At 42.9% G+C, this 14,306-nt stretch overlaps 1 protein-coding gene across 1 annotated transcript in view; it reads right to left on the bottom strand.

The window, feature by feature from the left end:
- The window catches only part of NPAS2 (neuronal PAS domain protein 2), a 420,609-nt gene that overhangs the window by 268,020 nt on the left and 138,283 nt on the right, over window positions 1-14,306 (bottom strand). The gene's annotated exons all lie outside the window — the stretch shown is intronic.

Genomic DNA, 14,306 nt, shown 5'->3' with positions numbered 1-14,306 from the left:
GTGTATCTTTGTGATTCGCTATTTGGTAATCACCATTGTACAAATGTGTCTTTGACACATTTTGTGATTCCCAGCAGGTCGCAAATAGACCTACCTCATTAATATTCATGAGGTAGGTCTCGGTTTGCAACCAACAGGGAATCACAAAAATCACAGGGATCGTGGTCTGCTCGACTCAGCAGACCAGCATGTCTGTAATTGTTTTCAATAAAGCAATCTTTTATCAAAATGCAGCCCATTTTCCTTAAAGGAAAACAGGATATGTTTCAAAAAGAAAAATTTTAAGTTTTCTTTACATTTTTTAGGAATAGCTAGCAGTCCGTGGGACCACTGCCTGCTCTTAAAAAAAACTTCTTACAAACATTCACAGGACCCCTTCCCATTTGCACATGGGTTACCACCTACTTGAAGTAGGTGGTAAAGCAAAACATTCACACATACCACTGCAATTCGGTATTAGGAAGGAATGCCCTAAACACACCCCTTCCTAATATCAAATTGCAAACCCAATTTGCAAATCTGTTATAGGTTACCGAATCACAGATTGGGTCTTTGTACACTTTTTTGTACACTTTTTTTGTTCGAAAACGACCCGATTATGTGAATCAGGCAATTGCGAATGAAAAAAATGCATCTGGCCCTTACTTCTTTCTGTAAGTATGTCAGAGTGAACTTGTCATGACATTTAGAGCCTAGCGGCCTCATTCACAGATGGGCAGAAACAGAGCATCTGCCGTAAATCGAACGGTTTGCCGTCCTACCAAGGATTCCCATGCCTCATTCTGAGTTGGAAGAACTGTTGAGGGATGGAGCGTTAGCCAGCTCTCCCATCAGAAACCCTTAGCTGATGGCCTATCCACCACAGGGCTGCTGACATTTCAGCATTGGAAGGACCACCTGATTTACCGTGGGCTTTCCAACCTTCATTTTTCCTGTTCACTACTGCCACTCAGAGCACAGCGGTCGCGAACATTGACATGCAAGGAGAAAACTCCCTGCACATCAGGGATATATATTTCTTTTCCCAGAAACAAACAAACGTTGAGGGTTTGGTACTGAAAGGTGCTCCAACGGTGTAGACAAGAGGACTTTCAATAAAATTTCACGCCACAGTGGTTGAGAATTTAAAAAAAGCAATGCTAGCCACTGCTGGAATGGCAGAAGTGTAGTCTATGCAAACCCAGTGGCTTGTTGACTGGCTCTTCAATAGCCCCTTTAAGTCTATGTTGATGTAACCTAGCTAGAATCAAATGGTGTCAGCAGGGGCTTACTAATGCATATATGCAGGTGCCCAAGACACATGATCGCTGATCTTCAAACCACAGATAAATATCCATGAAAACGTTGTGATACTTGAAAGTGACGCAGTAAACTCTTAGAGTAGCCATACTGAGAATGTGCTACTTCCTCACTTCCAGAGAAACATATTGGCATGTAGTTCTTGAGTAACAAAGACTAAAAAGTTGACATTTCTAAAAAACCTTAGGGATTTGCCTCTTGAGTTTCAGGTCCACATCCAACACTCTACTAAGGAAACTAATTGTATGAGTCAGCTTTTACCCTAATGGGCAGGCAACGGGAAGCAGCAATATCATTCTTCACTTTCCCCTAAATTAATCACTAAAGTCTTCAATGCTTTAACTTTCAAATCACATTCATTTATTCAGACATCCAATTTTCAGTGGTTGTTGGTGTTTTCATCAAGGGGCAAAGCATACTGAAAACTAGTGATACCTCTAGTAGATGGAGAATGGGAGTTCATGTTGAATATTATTATCAGAGGAACCTTAGGGACTTCTAAACAGATTGCAGGGCACGAAAGGAACAAAATGACCACTTTGTGTCCACATGGTTGGAGAATCTTAGAACCAGCAAATGATGTGGTTCAGAACCTTCCCCTCATGGGCCAGCCAGTCGGCAAGTGCAGGGAAGAATACTGTATCAAAGCCTGCCTATAGGTTCAGAAGGATTCAAACCAAAAGGAGGCCCTAATGACCGATTTCCAGAGAGCTGCTCTATGTGTCCATGAGTGCGGCACTGGTCCTGTGTATGTGCTTCCAGTCCAAAAATATTTAGCTAATTATAAATGAACATTCTGGCTAGAAAGGTTTCTTATGAGATGACATGTTTACTACTCTCAGTTTAATACATGGAACGGTTTTAATGTTCATTTGTGCGTGTTTTCCCTGCCTATGAAAAGGCAAACACCATAAACATCACTAAGGTAAATTACACTTTTTTTTTCCAAGACCTTTATTGTACTTTTCGAATCATACACAGCTTCTGGCCTACAACCCCAGGGGCCGGCCGCAACACGTTCACATGCGTTCGATACTGTCTGGATAACACAGCCCAAGTGCCGACATCCCGGGGGTTCGGCGGCGTTATAGAACAATGTAGGTACAAAACTCGCATTGTAGCCCCTAATATATATAGGTCTGGTTTTCTATTTTATAACAATAACGTAACTAAAGAAGTCACCACATTTAGATCTTAAGGCAAACAAGGTAAATTACACTTTTAAGTACATTTACATTTTCTAGTAAGTTCATTACGTTTGATATTCACAAGCTGAGTGTAAATTTACCACAAAAGTGTAAGTTACATATCTTCAAGCCCAGATTAAAGCAATTGGCTTACTGATGTGTTGTTGGGTGACTTCTGTACCTAAATCCCTCTTACTCTTCCTAACCACATCCCCTTTAGTAGTAAGTCTGTCCTTTGTGCTACGCACTGCCCTGTATCCCTGACACATTTACAGCTAAAATCTATACTTACAGGTGCAGAGACTCCGCAGTCAGGGCGGTGAACTGCGCACATATAAGTATAGGCAAAACGTACATTTTGTAGTATGTTTTGTAGTATTACAAATCATGCTACAAAGGACAGTTAGAGAATAAGGCCAATTCCGTTTACATTCTTTAAGGCAACTAACACGTAAAAAAATATGAGTCAGAAAGTTTTATTTGACCTTTGCCGATACTAGAAAAGAGCAAAATTAATGGTTCCAGTAGTAGGTTGAAGTATAGGTCTATGTGATTCTCTAATGGGACATCTCTTTTTATGTTGTTATAAGTGTGTAGGACTGGCTGGCCTATGCTATGTGTGATGAATGCAGAAATAGCAAACGGTGCAATGGATTTGCAAGTCTATGGGAAGCTACTGTTGAGGTTTATTTATTTATTTGAAAGGTTTTATATAGCGCTGGCTAGACCCGGAGGTATAGGAACGCTTTACATGAGTATAAGATACATCGATTGCAAAGGTTACACAGTTGTTGGAGCAAAGCTACATAGTTACATGTTAGGTCGAGACAAACAATAAGGAAATATGCGTAAGGGAAAAAGCAGGCAAGGGGAGGTTCAAGGTAGAGAGGGTAGCGCAGGAAAGTAGACAGCGAAGGAAAGAGGGAAAGAGGAGGTGGAGGGTGAGAAACAGAATGAAAGTAGAGGGGAAGGGGGACGGGGTCACAAACCGTTAGACAAGTAATAGTTAGGTCCAAAGTCCAGTAAGCTGTGATCCCAGGGGAAGTGGTATCATTCCCCCAACTGCGTTGCGAGAGGCTCCCCTAACGCAGTGGACTCTCAGAGGGGTCTCTGAGACTCCAAGGCCTACCTACTGGATCCTACCCCCAAAAAGGGGAGAAGGAGTGCTTTGGCAAGGGCCGCCATACCATACCTCAACTGTGAGTGGCTCCCTTTGCACAGTGGACTGAGGCTGATTCACAAAGGCAACTTACACTTCTGAGTAAGTTTACACTTTTGAGTAAATTTACTATTTTTCGATATCCACAAACTGCACTTTTGTGATAACTTACACTTTTGGAGTAACTTCCACTGTTGTAGCAAGTCCAGCACTACACATGGTCATTGACTCGTACTGCAACAGCCCCCTATAGAAGATAATGGTGGTAGGGACCTAAAATAAAGTTCAGTTTGTGAATCAGGTCCACAGTGTTTGCTGTAGATGCCAAGGAGTTGCAAGTCTTAGGGAAGCCACTGTTAGTAAACCCAGGAGAAAGAACAAACACTGTATGTTTTGGTCAGAAAGAAAGGTGACATAATTATGTGTATTGAGGCGCAGTTCATGACAGTGCTTGCTGTGAGGTGGCTGTGTGCCCTCCTCATAGGGAGAGGGTGTGTACATGAATATGTTAAGTTGGAGCGAGTCTTGCCCCACAGGGCCTCGGACATGCTGCTCTGCTTAGCGAGGCAGGGGAGAATAGATCTCTTTTTGGGAGGAGCATGAAAGCCACCGGGCCGATCCTGGAGAGTGAACCAGATCCTCAGAGGACCATGTTTTGGATGGTCTGGCAGTATAACCAATACAAGCCACTGGTAGGCAGATTATCTGGGGCCATCCTGGTCCCAGACACCTGTCTCTATCAGGGGTGAGTTGTAGAAGGTGGTGAGGGGTTGGAGGAAACAAGACCCAATGACTTCTGGTTGACAGTAAGTGTGTGATAAGCTGTGGCTTATCACTGATAGGGCTACAAACTCTGATGGGCGAGTTAGGGCACCTGGTGGAACCATGATCCAATCTCCAGGGCCCCAGTGGATGGTTTTGCTCTCAACAGAGACCCACTCCCAAATGTTTCCTAACCAGGGATGCTAAGCAAGCCTTTTTCACATTAACACTGAGAAAGCTTAAAAGGCACAGGCCTCATAACAGCTTAAATGCACCTAATTTACCTCATTGCTGTTGTTGTCTACTTCCCTAGAACAGGTTTAGGAAACATCTAGATTTTACTGCTAGGGTGTGAGGAGGCGTCTCTGCCCATTCTAAGGAAGTTGATTAATGATGTCACAACTAGACGGTAATAGGAAAAATAGAGACATGTATTTGTATAGTTCCGTGAATCCTCAGAGCATTTAGAAATTCTGGATTAGATAAGTGGAAAAATGCCCCATCTCTTAAGGTATTTGTTTATTTCTAAAATGTATTATCCTCAAAGGATTTGAGAATTCAGAACCACAAATAAATCCACAAATTAACACAAAAGATACAAACGTCCCTGGCTGATTAACCTTTCGATACCGACCAGACACCTTTTTGTAACACATATATCTCACAACTGACTGATTTGAGTTCACCAAACCAAGCAAAAGCACTTTACTGAATATCTAGTTTCAGGGCAGGTTTAGTGGGAATCAGAGTTTCTTACAGGAGTTAACAATTAAAACACAACTATTTTGATTCTCTCTTTATACTCACACTGAAAGATCTGCATGAAACTTAACTCACCAAAACGTTTAGATTTACACAATTTGATTGGAGAGTTTTATGCATTTGTCAAATGGCGCCAAAGTTATAAGCCCGCTAGGCCACACAGGGATGTATGACATTACAACGCATGCTTTTACATCGCATGCTTTTACAACGCGTTTTTTACAACGCATAGTGCTTTTAGGCGCTGGATAGTGAATTGTTTAATTTACTATTCCAACTCCAGTCCCCGTGGATAGTAGGGAAGGTGTTGGATGGTACATTAAACCTATTCCCTATCCTAGAGCGCCCCCCAGCGCAATGCGTTGTAATGGTTTGCGTTGTAAAAGTTGCGTTGTAAAGGCACTGCGTGGTAAAAGATGCGTTGTAAAGGTTGTTTACCCCACACAGTCAATATTGCAGACTGAGAAAGAGGGACTGCCCTGCTGACTGAAGAAGAATTTGACCTGCTTGCCTTGAAGTTCAGCTTTCAAAGTAATAACAATAATAATAAATGAAATTTATAGACCGCGCGGCTACCTTCAATGGTGGTGTTCAGGCACTTGTGTAGCAGATTCACAGTGAGAGGGCACAAGAAATCCAGGCAGAAATCCCACCACACCATTTTGGCACTGGACAGTCTTTCTGCCACCCAGCGGAGGCAGAATGGCAGATTCACCCTTCTCTTCTGGTATATATGTCAAAACTACACCAATTTTCCTCTCACTTGCCATGGATATAGGAGTGCTCTTGGCTCTTGAGAGACGGGGTGAAGGGGGAGGCAGAAAAAATGTTGAGGATTTTGGGGTAGGGGTGCAGCCCGATGACTTGGTAGGCACACTCAAACCCATTTCTATTTTCTAAATAGAAATCCTTGCTGTCTAGTGAATCCTCTTAAACTGCACCCTGGGGGCAAGAAAGACTGTTTAGGTCATTACATTATAGGATAGGCTTACAATCTGTTGTCAGTCCCCAAACTATTTAATTTTTGAACAAACATTCATTTTTTAGTGGCTAGTTGCCTTTCTGTTGACCCGGGGAGGAGAGATTGAGGGATACTTCTCAACCTACCCCGTGGGGCAGAAAGACTGTTGAAGCCTTTAAAGGTGGAGTCAGACTAAATGCAAGAGGGGCTGCTCTACCACTTCCTTTTTTTATTTTTACCTTTAATCCCTGGTGTTGAGTGGGATTGATGCCCCCTCCTCCCATCCAGAGTGGCCAGATTAGGGCAAAACACCTCAGTGTGTTCCAACAGGCGTGCAGAAAGACAGTTGGGGCTGTTATGGGTTGAGAGCCCAGCTCAATGCCAGGGCAGACTCACTGGCCACATTTAAAAAATATATATATATATATATATATGTTTTTGGGGGGCTAGTGGGTTCCGCCCCATTGTGGGCAATATTAGAGATAAGACCCCAAGTCTGCTGTCCCCTGTGAGATCTGAAAGACTGTTTAGGCCTTTAGGGGTGGTCATCAGGTCAATACCAGGACAGGCTACTCCCACTAATTAACTTTATTACATGGTGGCTAGAGACTTTCTTGCGCCGTAGAGAGGGCAGACTGGGGTTAAAAACCTCAATCTGCCCACTCAGGAGGTTTAGAAAGACTGTTGTGGCTGATACTGGGTGGGATTATTCCCCGAAGCTAAGGCTGGCTGGCCCTTACCTAATTTTTTCTTTTCCTCAAAAAATAATTCCCTGTCTAGGTATAGACTATCTGCCCCCGTTAGGGGGCAGGTAGGAGTCACCCCCAATCACCTTCCCCAGGGCTGCATAATTGCACATTTATTTGGGGTGTGCTGGCACTTGCCCATTCCTGTATGGTCACTCTCCCCACCGTGTCTAGTGGGTGGATTCCTGCTTAGTGATCGTCCTCCTGCAACAATCTCCACTCAGTGATCCATTATGGAGTAAGGCACCTGATGGAACCATGCTCCAACAGTTGTCCCCTTTTGAACGGTACCCCGCCCACTTTGATTGGTGCTCATGGGCTGAGATATACTCCTGAGTACCAATCAATGTTCAGCAGCCTAATGGTGCTGACTGCTTTCTCTTTAAATTCAGTGTGTGTGACGTCAGCATGCTATGCACACTGCTCATTACACTTAACCCCCCAAAAAATATTCTTCTTTCAAGTCCGAAGATTAAGTTTTATTAAAGAAAATCATTCTGGTGCAAGCACTAGAAGGAATTTCTTCCCCAATGTGGAGAACTGATAACTTTTCTGAGGGCAGTTGCTTCAACAGTATAGCTGATGTCATTGTTTAACCGTCTATTCATTAAATCAGAACATTCAAATTGGAATCAGAGTCCTTTATAAGGGGCTCCTTGTTGGCAGTAGCTTCACATTCCTTAAGCATAATTGCTGCCTCTTGTTTAACTAACAGTATATTCATGGAGCAGACTCCAGAAGGGTAATTACAGCTTTGCTATTCCACTTTCTAATTCCTGCTGTGCGCCTGTTTTAACCGCCCAGTTTTTATTTGCGCTTGCTGTTAACCTGCATTAAACTGTTTTAAAACGTACAAATGTAAATCTGGGTCCCCGGGGAGGGATCTCGGTCTATATGAGACATAGATTGCAAAACTATCAGCATGACCGGGTCCTGAGATCAAATCACATTAAATTGCTCAGGATTCCTTGTTTCTTAACCTGCCACTTTAACCTTGAAAGCCTACTAGACAACAGGGGAAACAAGCATTAGAAATGCAATCGGGCTCGGATTTATTTGAGTTTGATCTAATGGCATTGTAAATGCCAATGTATTGTTGCTATGTGTTATGGAGTGTGTTCATGTGGTGTGTACTGCCAGTGATCTCCTTGTGAGTGTGAGAATATTGCACCGTTACTGCCTGTGATGTCCTTCTTGTGAGTGTGAGCAGCTTGCACCTCTGCTGCCTGTTGTCTCCTTGTGAGTGTAAGAAGATTGCACTGCTGCTGCCTGTGATGTCGTTCTTGTGAGTGGGAGAAGATTGCACCTCAGCTGCCTGTGGTCTCCTTGTGAGTGTAAGAAGCTTGCACAGCTGCTGCCTGTGATGTCCTACTCACTACTCTACTCTACTCACTACTCTACTCACTACTCTGCACTCACTACTCACTACTCTACTCACTACTCTAATCACTACTCACTACTCTAATCACTACTCTGCACTCACTACTCTACTCACTACTCTACACTCACTACTCTGCACTCACTACTCAGCACTCACTACTCACTACTCTGCACTCACTACTCTACTCACTACTCTACTTACTACTCTACACTCACTACTCTGCACTCACTACTCTGCACTCACTACTCTGCACTCACTACTCTGCACTCACTACTCTGCACTCACTACTCACTACTCTACTCACTACTCACTACTCTACTTTCTACTCACTACTCTATTCACTACTCTACTCACTACTCACTACTCGGCACTCACTACTCTGCACTCACTACTCTACTCACTACTCTCCACTCACTACTCTACTCACTACTCTCCACTCACTACTCTACTCACTACTCACTACTCTACTTTCTACTCACTACTCTACTCACTACTCACTACTCTACTCACTACTCACTTCTCTACTCACTACTCTGCACTCACTACTTTACTCACTACTCTACTCTACTCACCTCACTACTCTACTCACTACTCTACTCACTACTCACTACTCTACTCACTACTCACTACTCTGCACTCACTACTCACTACTCTGCACTCACTACTCACTACTCTGCACTCACTACTCTGCACTCACTACTCTGCACTCACTACTCTGCACTCACTACTCACTACTCTGCACTCACTACTCACTACTCTGCTTGTCAAGGTAGTCTAGAGATGAACCCTGTATACAATTGTCAATGATTCTTAGCAGGTCCTGTTTCTAGCCGAGAGCCACCAAGCTTCATGGGCAAAGGAGTGGTGGTTATGTGACTTGGCAGGTTAAATAGGTTCTGCTGGCAAAGCTGAGATCTGCGTCCAGTGGGCTGAAGGATTATGGAAGGATACCCACGGCCAAATTGCAGAAATCCTATATTTTAAAAAGCGTGAGTTAATTAATAGGTTCATTGGCATGTGAAATTGGAGACAAGTTAGTACCTGCTAGTGGGCTGCTTGACTAGAAATAAAGCGAACAATGTGAGAGAGTGAAGTTTCAGTTAAGTGAAGGGCCTGGAAGCCGGGGTGGAAGGGCTAGGGAAAGTTGCTATAAGAATAGCATATCCTACGTCAGTTGAAAACTAGGTGAATAATAATACCATGGGCTCATATTAGAGGGAGCCATAGATAGCAGCGCCTGTCTCCCGCTTTTCCTTTTGTACCCTGGCACTTCTCCTACTGCTCCTGGGCTAGGTTCATAAAGGGTGTGACAGGAACAGAAAGTAAACAGAACGCATTCTTACTTTTGATATATCCACTCCTAGCTTTTCTCATACCCCCCAGGGGCTAATAGAAGGCTATTGAGGGGATAAATGTGAGAAAAGGGATTACATCAATTATGGTATTAGGAGTCAAGGGGTGTATATTGTCACTTATGCAAACCCTCATATTTTGGGTAATCCATGTCTATAAAGGGTAGTGTAGTAGCAGAAAAGACAACGTTCTCTTGAAAAGTGTCCTTTTGTGGCAAGTAGATTATGACTGTCATACGTTGGAAATTACTTCTATACATATTCCCTTTTTATTTATGACATTTTAATTGCGCATCCATACAGCTGAGGCATAAGCCCTCTCTTCACAAAAAACAATTTGTGGAGATGCGTAATGCTATGCATTCTCATATATGGCTTGATAGACACATCTTTTATTTTCATAGGTTAAGATGACCCACCCTTATACTACGGAATGCCACTTTATGGCTTAATGTGCATCGAGTCATTCCTTAACGAAGTAATCATTGGCAACATGAATGGAATCTGGTCACCTCCAATGGATAGGTTTGATCAGATGGCTATGCTACAGTGCTTAATTTGAGCCAGTAGTTTCTGGTGTTCGACACTGGCTCTTAAGTGTCAGCACCGTTGCTTGTAGCAGTCTGCCACAAGGTGGCACTATCTGGGTAATTTAGAGATGACCGCAACAACAGGTAATTATTAATTCAATATACATTAAAAATGATTATTACCTGCTGCCCGAATCAGTATTATAGCTTTGGAGGCCTGAAATAGTCAGAATTGTCACACTTGTTGGAGTGTGATAGTTAGTAGTTGTGTTGTTACCATCATTGGCAGCATAGCAGAGGTAATGTGTGGTACAAGATGCAGTGGCCTCCTGACGAGAGCCCTGGCACTTATGTTTTTTACAAATTAAGCACAGCTATGCTCTAATAATAATAATACCCATAATGAAATATGATTTAACTCTTAGAAAAAGGCGTAGTCAAAGCGTTAGAAAGAAACATTCAATTCTAGCATTACTGTAGTGAAAACCATGTCTGAGTGCATCATTCCAGATTGTGTTCTGTATGCAGTAAATTATCATCCCAGTGTAAAGAAGCAGATGAGAAATCTTTAACTAACAAACATTGGATAAGGCACTAGCTTTAGCGTACAATTTAGGTCCTGACTAAAACATTTTAAAAACAGCTACAGCGAAAAAAACAAAACTAATAAAAATACTAGTAAAAGTGAAACAAAAACAAAGAAATTATAGTTTTCTGTGTGCAATAGGTCTATGAAATAAAGAATGTAATTTGTAATGACTAGGTACTTTTGAGATGAAATAAAGAAGATAATGTATGATGACTCTACTTTTGAGATGTAAAATAGTCCCTTGTGCATTGAAATGCAAATACTCCATATGAGAGGGAATGATACACCAAACAGTCAATGGCTTGAGGTGAAAGAGAGATACTCCCAAGTGGAGCAAAAGTCCACCCAATGTATACTTTAAAGAATTGGGAACAATGTGTCTTGCAGGCAGCTGTGCTGTCGGGCTAGACATGAACACTCTTTAATGAATTTGAGGTCATGCTTGAGAAATTGTAGATTTCCTGTTTAGCTTCTTCCTATAGCAATAGCTCCAGTACTAGCGTTTTGCTTGGTATTCAGCTCCTGCATTTTCCTATGGCAGGCCCTTATTGAAGTTTGGTCTAATGTATTGTTGCAGGAATGGTTTATTTTTTAAGTTTGGTCTAAAGTATTGTTGCAGGAACTGTTTCTTTATGCTGTGGCAATAAGCTGTGATTTAAAATCGCACTGGGCCTTGAAGCTTACTTCAGTCCTTGCATTGTTTTGTGCTTTTAAATGGAATAAACAAACGAACAAGGAAGTGCTGAGCTTTCCCGACAGACTATTGACTCTGAAAGGTTATTAATTAGGAAATATTCAGTCAAGCATAAAGCGAACTTTTCTGCAATGAAGTTGAGAGGTTTCCTGACAGGCCAGTGAGACTATGGGTGGCAGGCCAGCAGAAGAGTAAGTCACGTCCCCCTAGACCAGCATGCATGGAAATGGGGAGATTTCTTGACTGGCTAGTTATGGTGAAAATGTTGAGGCCTGCGTCAGATATGATAGTGACTCGGTCCCAGGCCAACCGCCCTTTTAGAGGCACCGGTGAGCGGAGAAATCCTTCTGTTTTCCTGCAGGTTCGCCAGTCTTTGATAACACTGTCAGTGTTTTTTTTGGGGTTGGAGGAAAAGGAAAAAAATAAGCGCATAGTTTAACAATGCAGGCAGACATACTGTTTTTATTGATTGCCTGGCTCAGACGAAGGCTTGAAACACAATTTGTAACACACCATCAAGACATCTGATATGGAGAAAATCTGAAGTTAGGAATTCCGGCAAGAAATGTCAAATATTTGATCTGTGTTTTCTTCCTGCCTTGGACCTTTGGTTCTCACCGCAAGTGTACGGGTGGTACAGGTTTTAAAACTGATATATGGATGTTGAATTTTTATTGTCACAGTTTTTGTTCGTATTCCTTTCAAACCCTCCGTTTATTTGTTTCTGAACCCTGGCTCTCTCGTATAAGTGTCACCATCCTGGTTGAACATTAAGCACCGTCCTTTTTCGCCCTTGGCTGTCGAGTAAATTCAGACCAGGTGCGCCCCTCATAATGGCGCCCCTTGATGTATGCTGATAATGAGCGGGAAAGCGGAAGCTGTCCGCTTTCAGTCGGCCGGTCGGAGAAATAGCAATTAGAGACATGTTAGCCACCCGGTACCAAAGTCAATCAAAGTCGCTTGGTCACAGAAAGCCTGGGGTCTTTCGGCAGTGCTTCTGCGCTGGTAGGCTCCGTGTTTCTTTTGGATGAAGTAACTAAATGGGATTTTCGCTCCGATTATATCTATAATATTATACATCGAGGGACCATACTGAGCTGTCAAATGGCCCTATTTTATCAGCAGCACTTTTATACGGTCCTGGAGGGGCAATTACTGAGTTGTCGCGGGGCTCCGGTGTACACTTGTGCTCAGCCTCACTTGATGAGCCGAGCAGAGACACCGTCTCCAGCGCGTGCGCGAGATGGGCATGCACTGCAACCATTGCATTATCTCCACCGTGAACGTGGTACTCTGACAGCTCCTAATTAAAATGAATGGACTGCCGTGCGCGAAAGGTAAATGTTAAACGCGCGCATGATACATGCAATGCAATGGTGAACGCGCTCGCACCATCTGGATTGCATTACACGGGCACTCTGACAGCTCCTAATTAAGATTAATAAGTCTGCCGTGCGCGAAACCGCCGAAAATATGCCAAATCGGGCACGCGTAAATTACATATAGCCTATCACGTCAACGCTACTAAATAGACAGCACAGCGAAGACGAATCACTAGGCAGATGCCATAAAAAACTAAGGAATGTGCCAGCCGGACCCCTTTCTGAATTATTATTTTTTTTGAACGCATAAGAGCTCGGAAGCTCCGCCCCCTACTTCGTGGTGGCGTAGGCCCAAGCCCTAAAAACGGAGTTAAGTAATTCAGTGGGGCGCTGGCTCAGCTTGGCGTCAGTCCCCAGGCCTTATCTGCAGATAGTGTTTTGTTGCAAGGATCCTGCTCATATACAGAACTGTGCACAGAGACCCAGGACATCAGTGAATTGTGGTGTACCAAAAACTCACCTCAGTACCTAGAAAAACCCCAACCAGCTAGCATAAGTGTCACATTAGCTCTTCGTCCTATAGCAAAGTAACCAATGATTAGACAACCTTGAACATGCGACTTAGGACCATCTCAGGAATGGTGGGAAGTGAGAACACTCTTTCGTTATACTCTCATACCAGTCCACAACATGAGTAAATAAGAGACACCGTAAGGTTAAAATATTTATTTTAACGACGTGATCTCAGGTGCAGTATCTTAGCCAACATAAGCAGACATATGATTAGAAATAATATGATAATCATTGTTACAATTCCATAAAACACAAAAGGAGAAATCATATTACAATGATGGTGAAAACAGGTCTTATAGCGCCTAGTTTTAACACCATTCCTATATAGGAACTATGTATTATAAACTAAAGAAGGTCTCTTAGGCTTGTTTGGGGGACCCTATTACCTCTCAGCTCAGCAAGAGTAAATCACATCAGGATCAGCAAAGTCTCTCTGCATCCCTGGAAACTGAAAATCTTCCAAGTGTGTGAAATCATGGCAACTGTGCAATCATAAGGGCGCCGGAATCTCAGTTGGCTCACAGCTGCCAAATTGTTATGTCTAAAAAGCGTTACTCGATCATGTCGAACAACAGCTATCATGTTATGATAATCTTGACGGCTTCAGCACTCATTGTGCAGACTAGGGGCACGATGTAAGTCTAGAGATGTCTAAAAAAACCTTTTCTTATGTGTAGACCTTCACGAAGCCTTACTTACAAAAACAGCTATGTGCAGTGTCATGTGCAAAAGCGGCAAAAGGTAAAATGGCGTTTAAACTTCTAATAAGCCATGCTAACATAACAGGCGTGCAAAGTAGGCCTTACGTCACACTACAGTTTCTGTCCTGAGGGGAATGCAAAAAGAGGGGTTTATCCTCTCTTTGCCAATTAATATGCCAAAACTACGCCCAAAGAAATACACAATTTTCTCTCATGGTGAATGGCTGCACTATACAGGCTTTGGGTCAGCCAGTAACCATGGACCCTATCAATCCAGGCCTTTTCTTA

The sequence above is a fragment of the Lissotriton helveticus genome, chromosome 8, assembly GCF_964261635.1.
Source record: "Lissotriton helveticus chromosome 8, aLisHel1.1, whole genome shotgun sequence".
NCBI classification, from domain to species: domain Eukaryota; kingdom Metazoa; phylum Chordata; class Amphibia; order Caudata; family Salamandridae; genus Lissotriton; species Lissotriton helveticus.
This window is presented reverse-complemented; position numbering and strand designations above follow the sequence as displayed.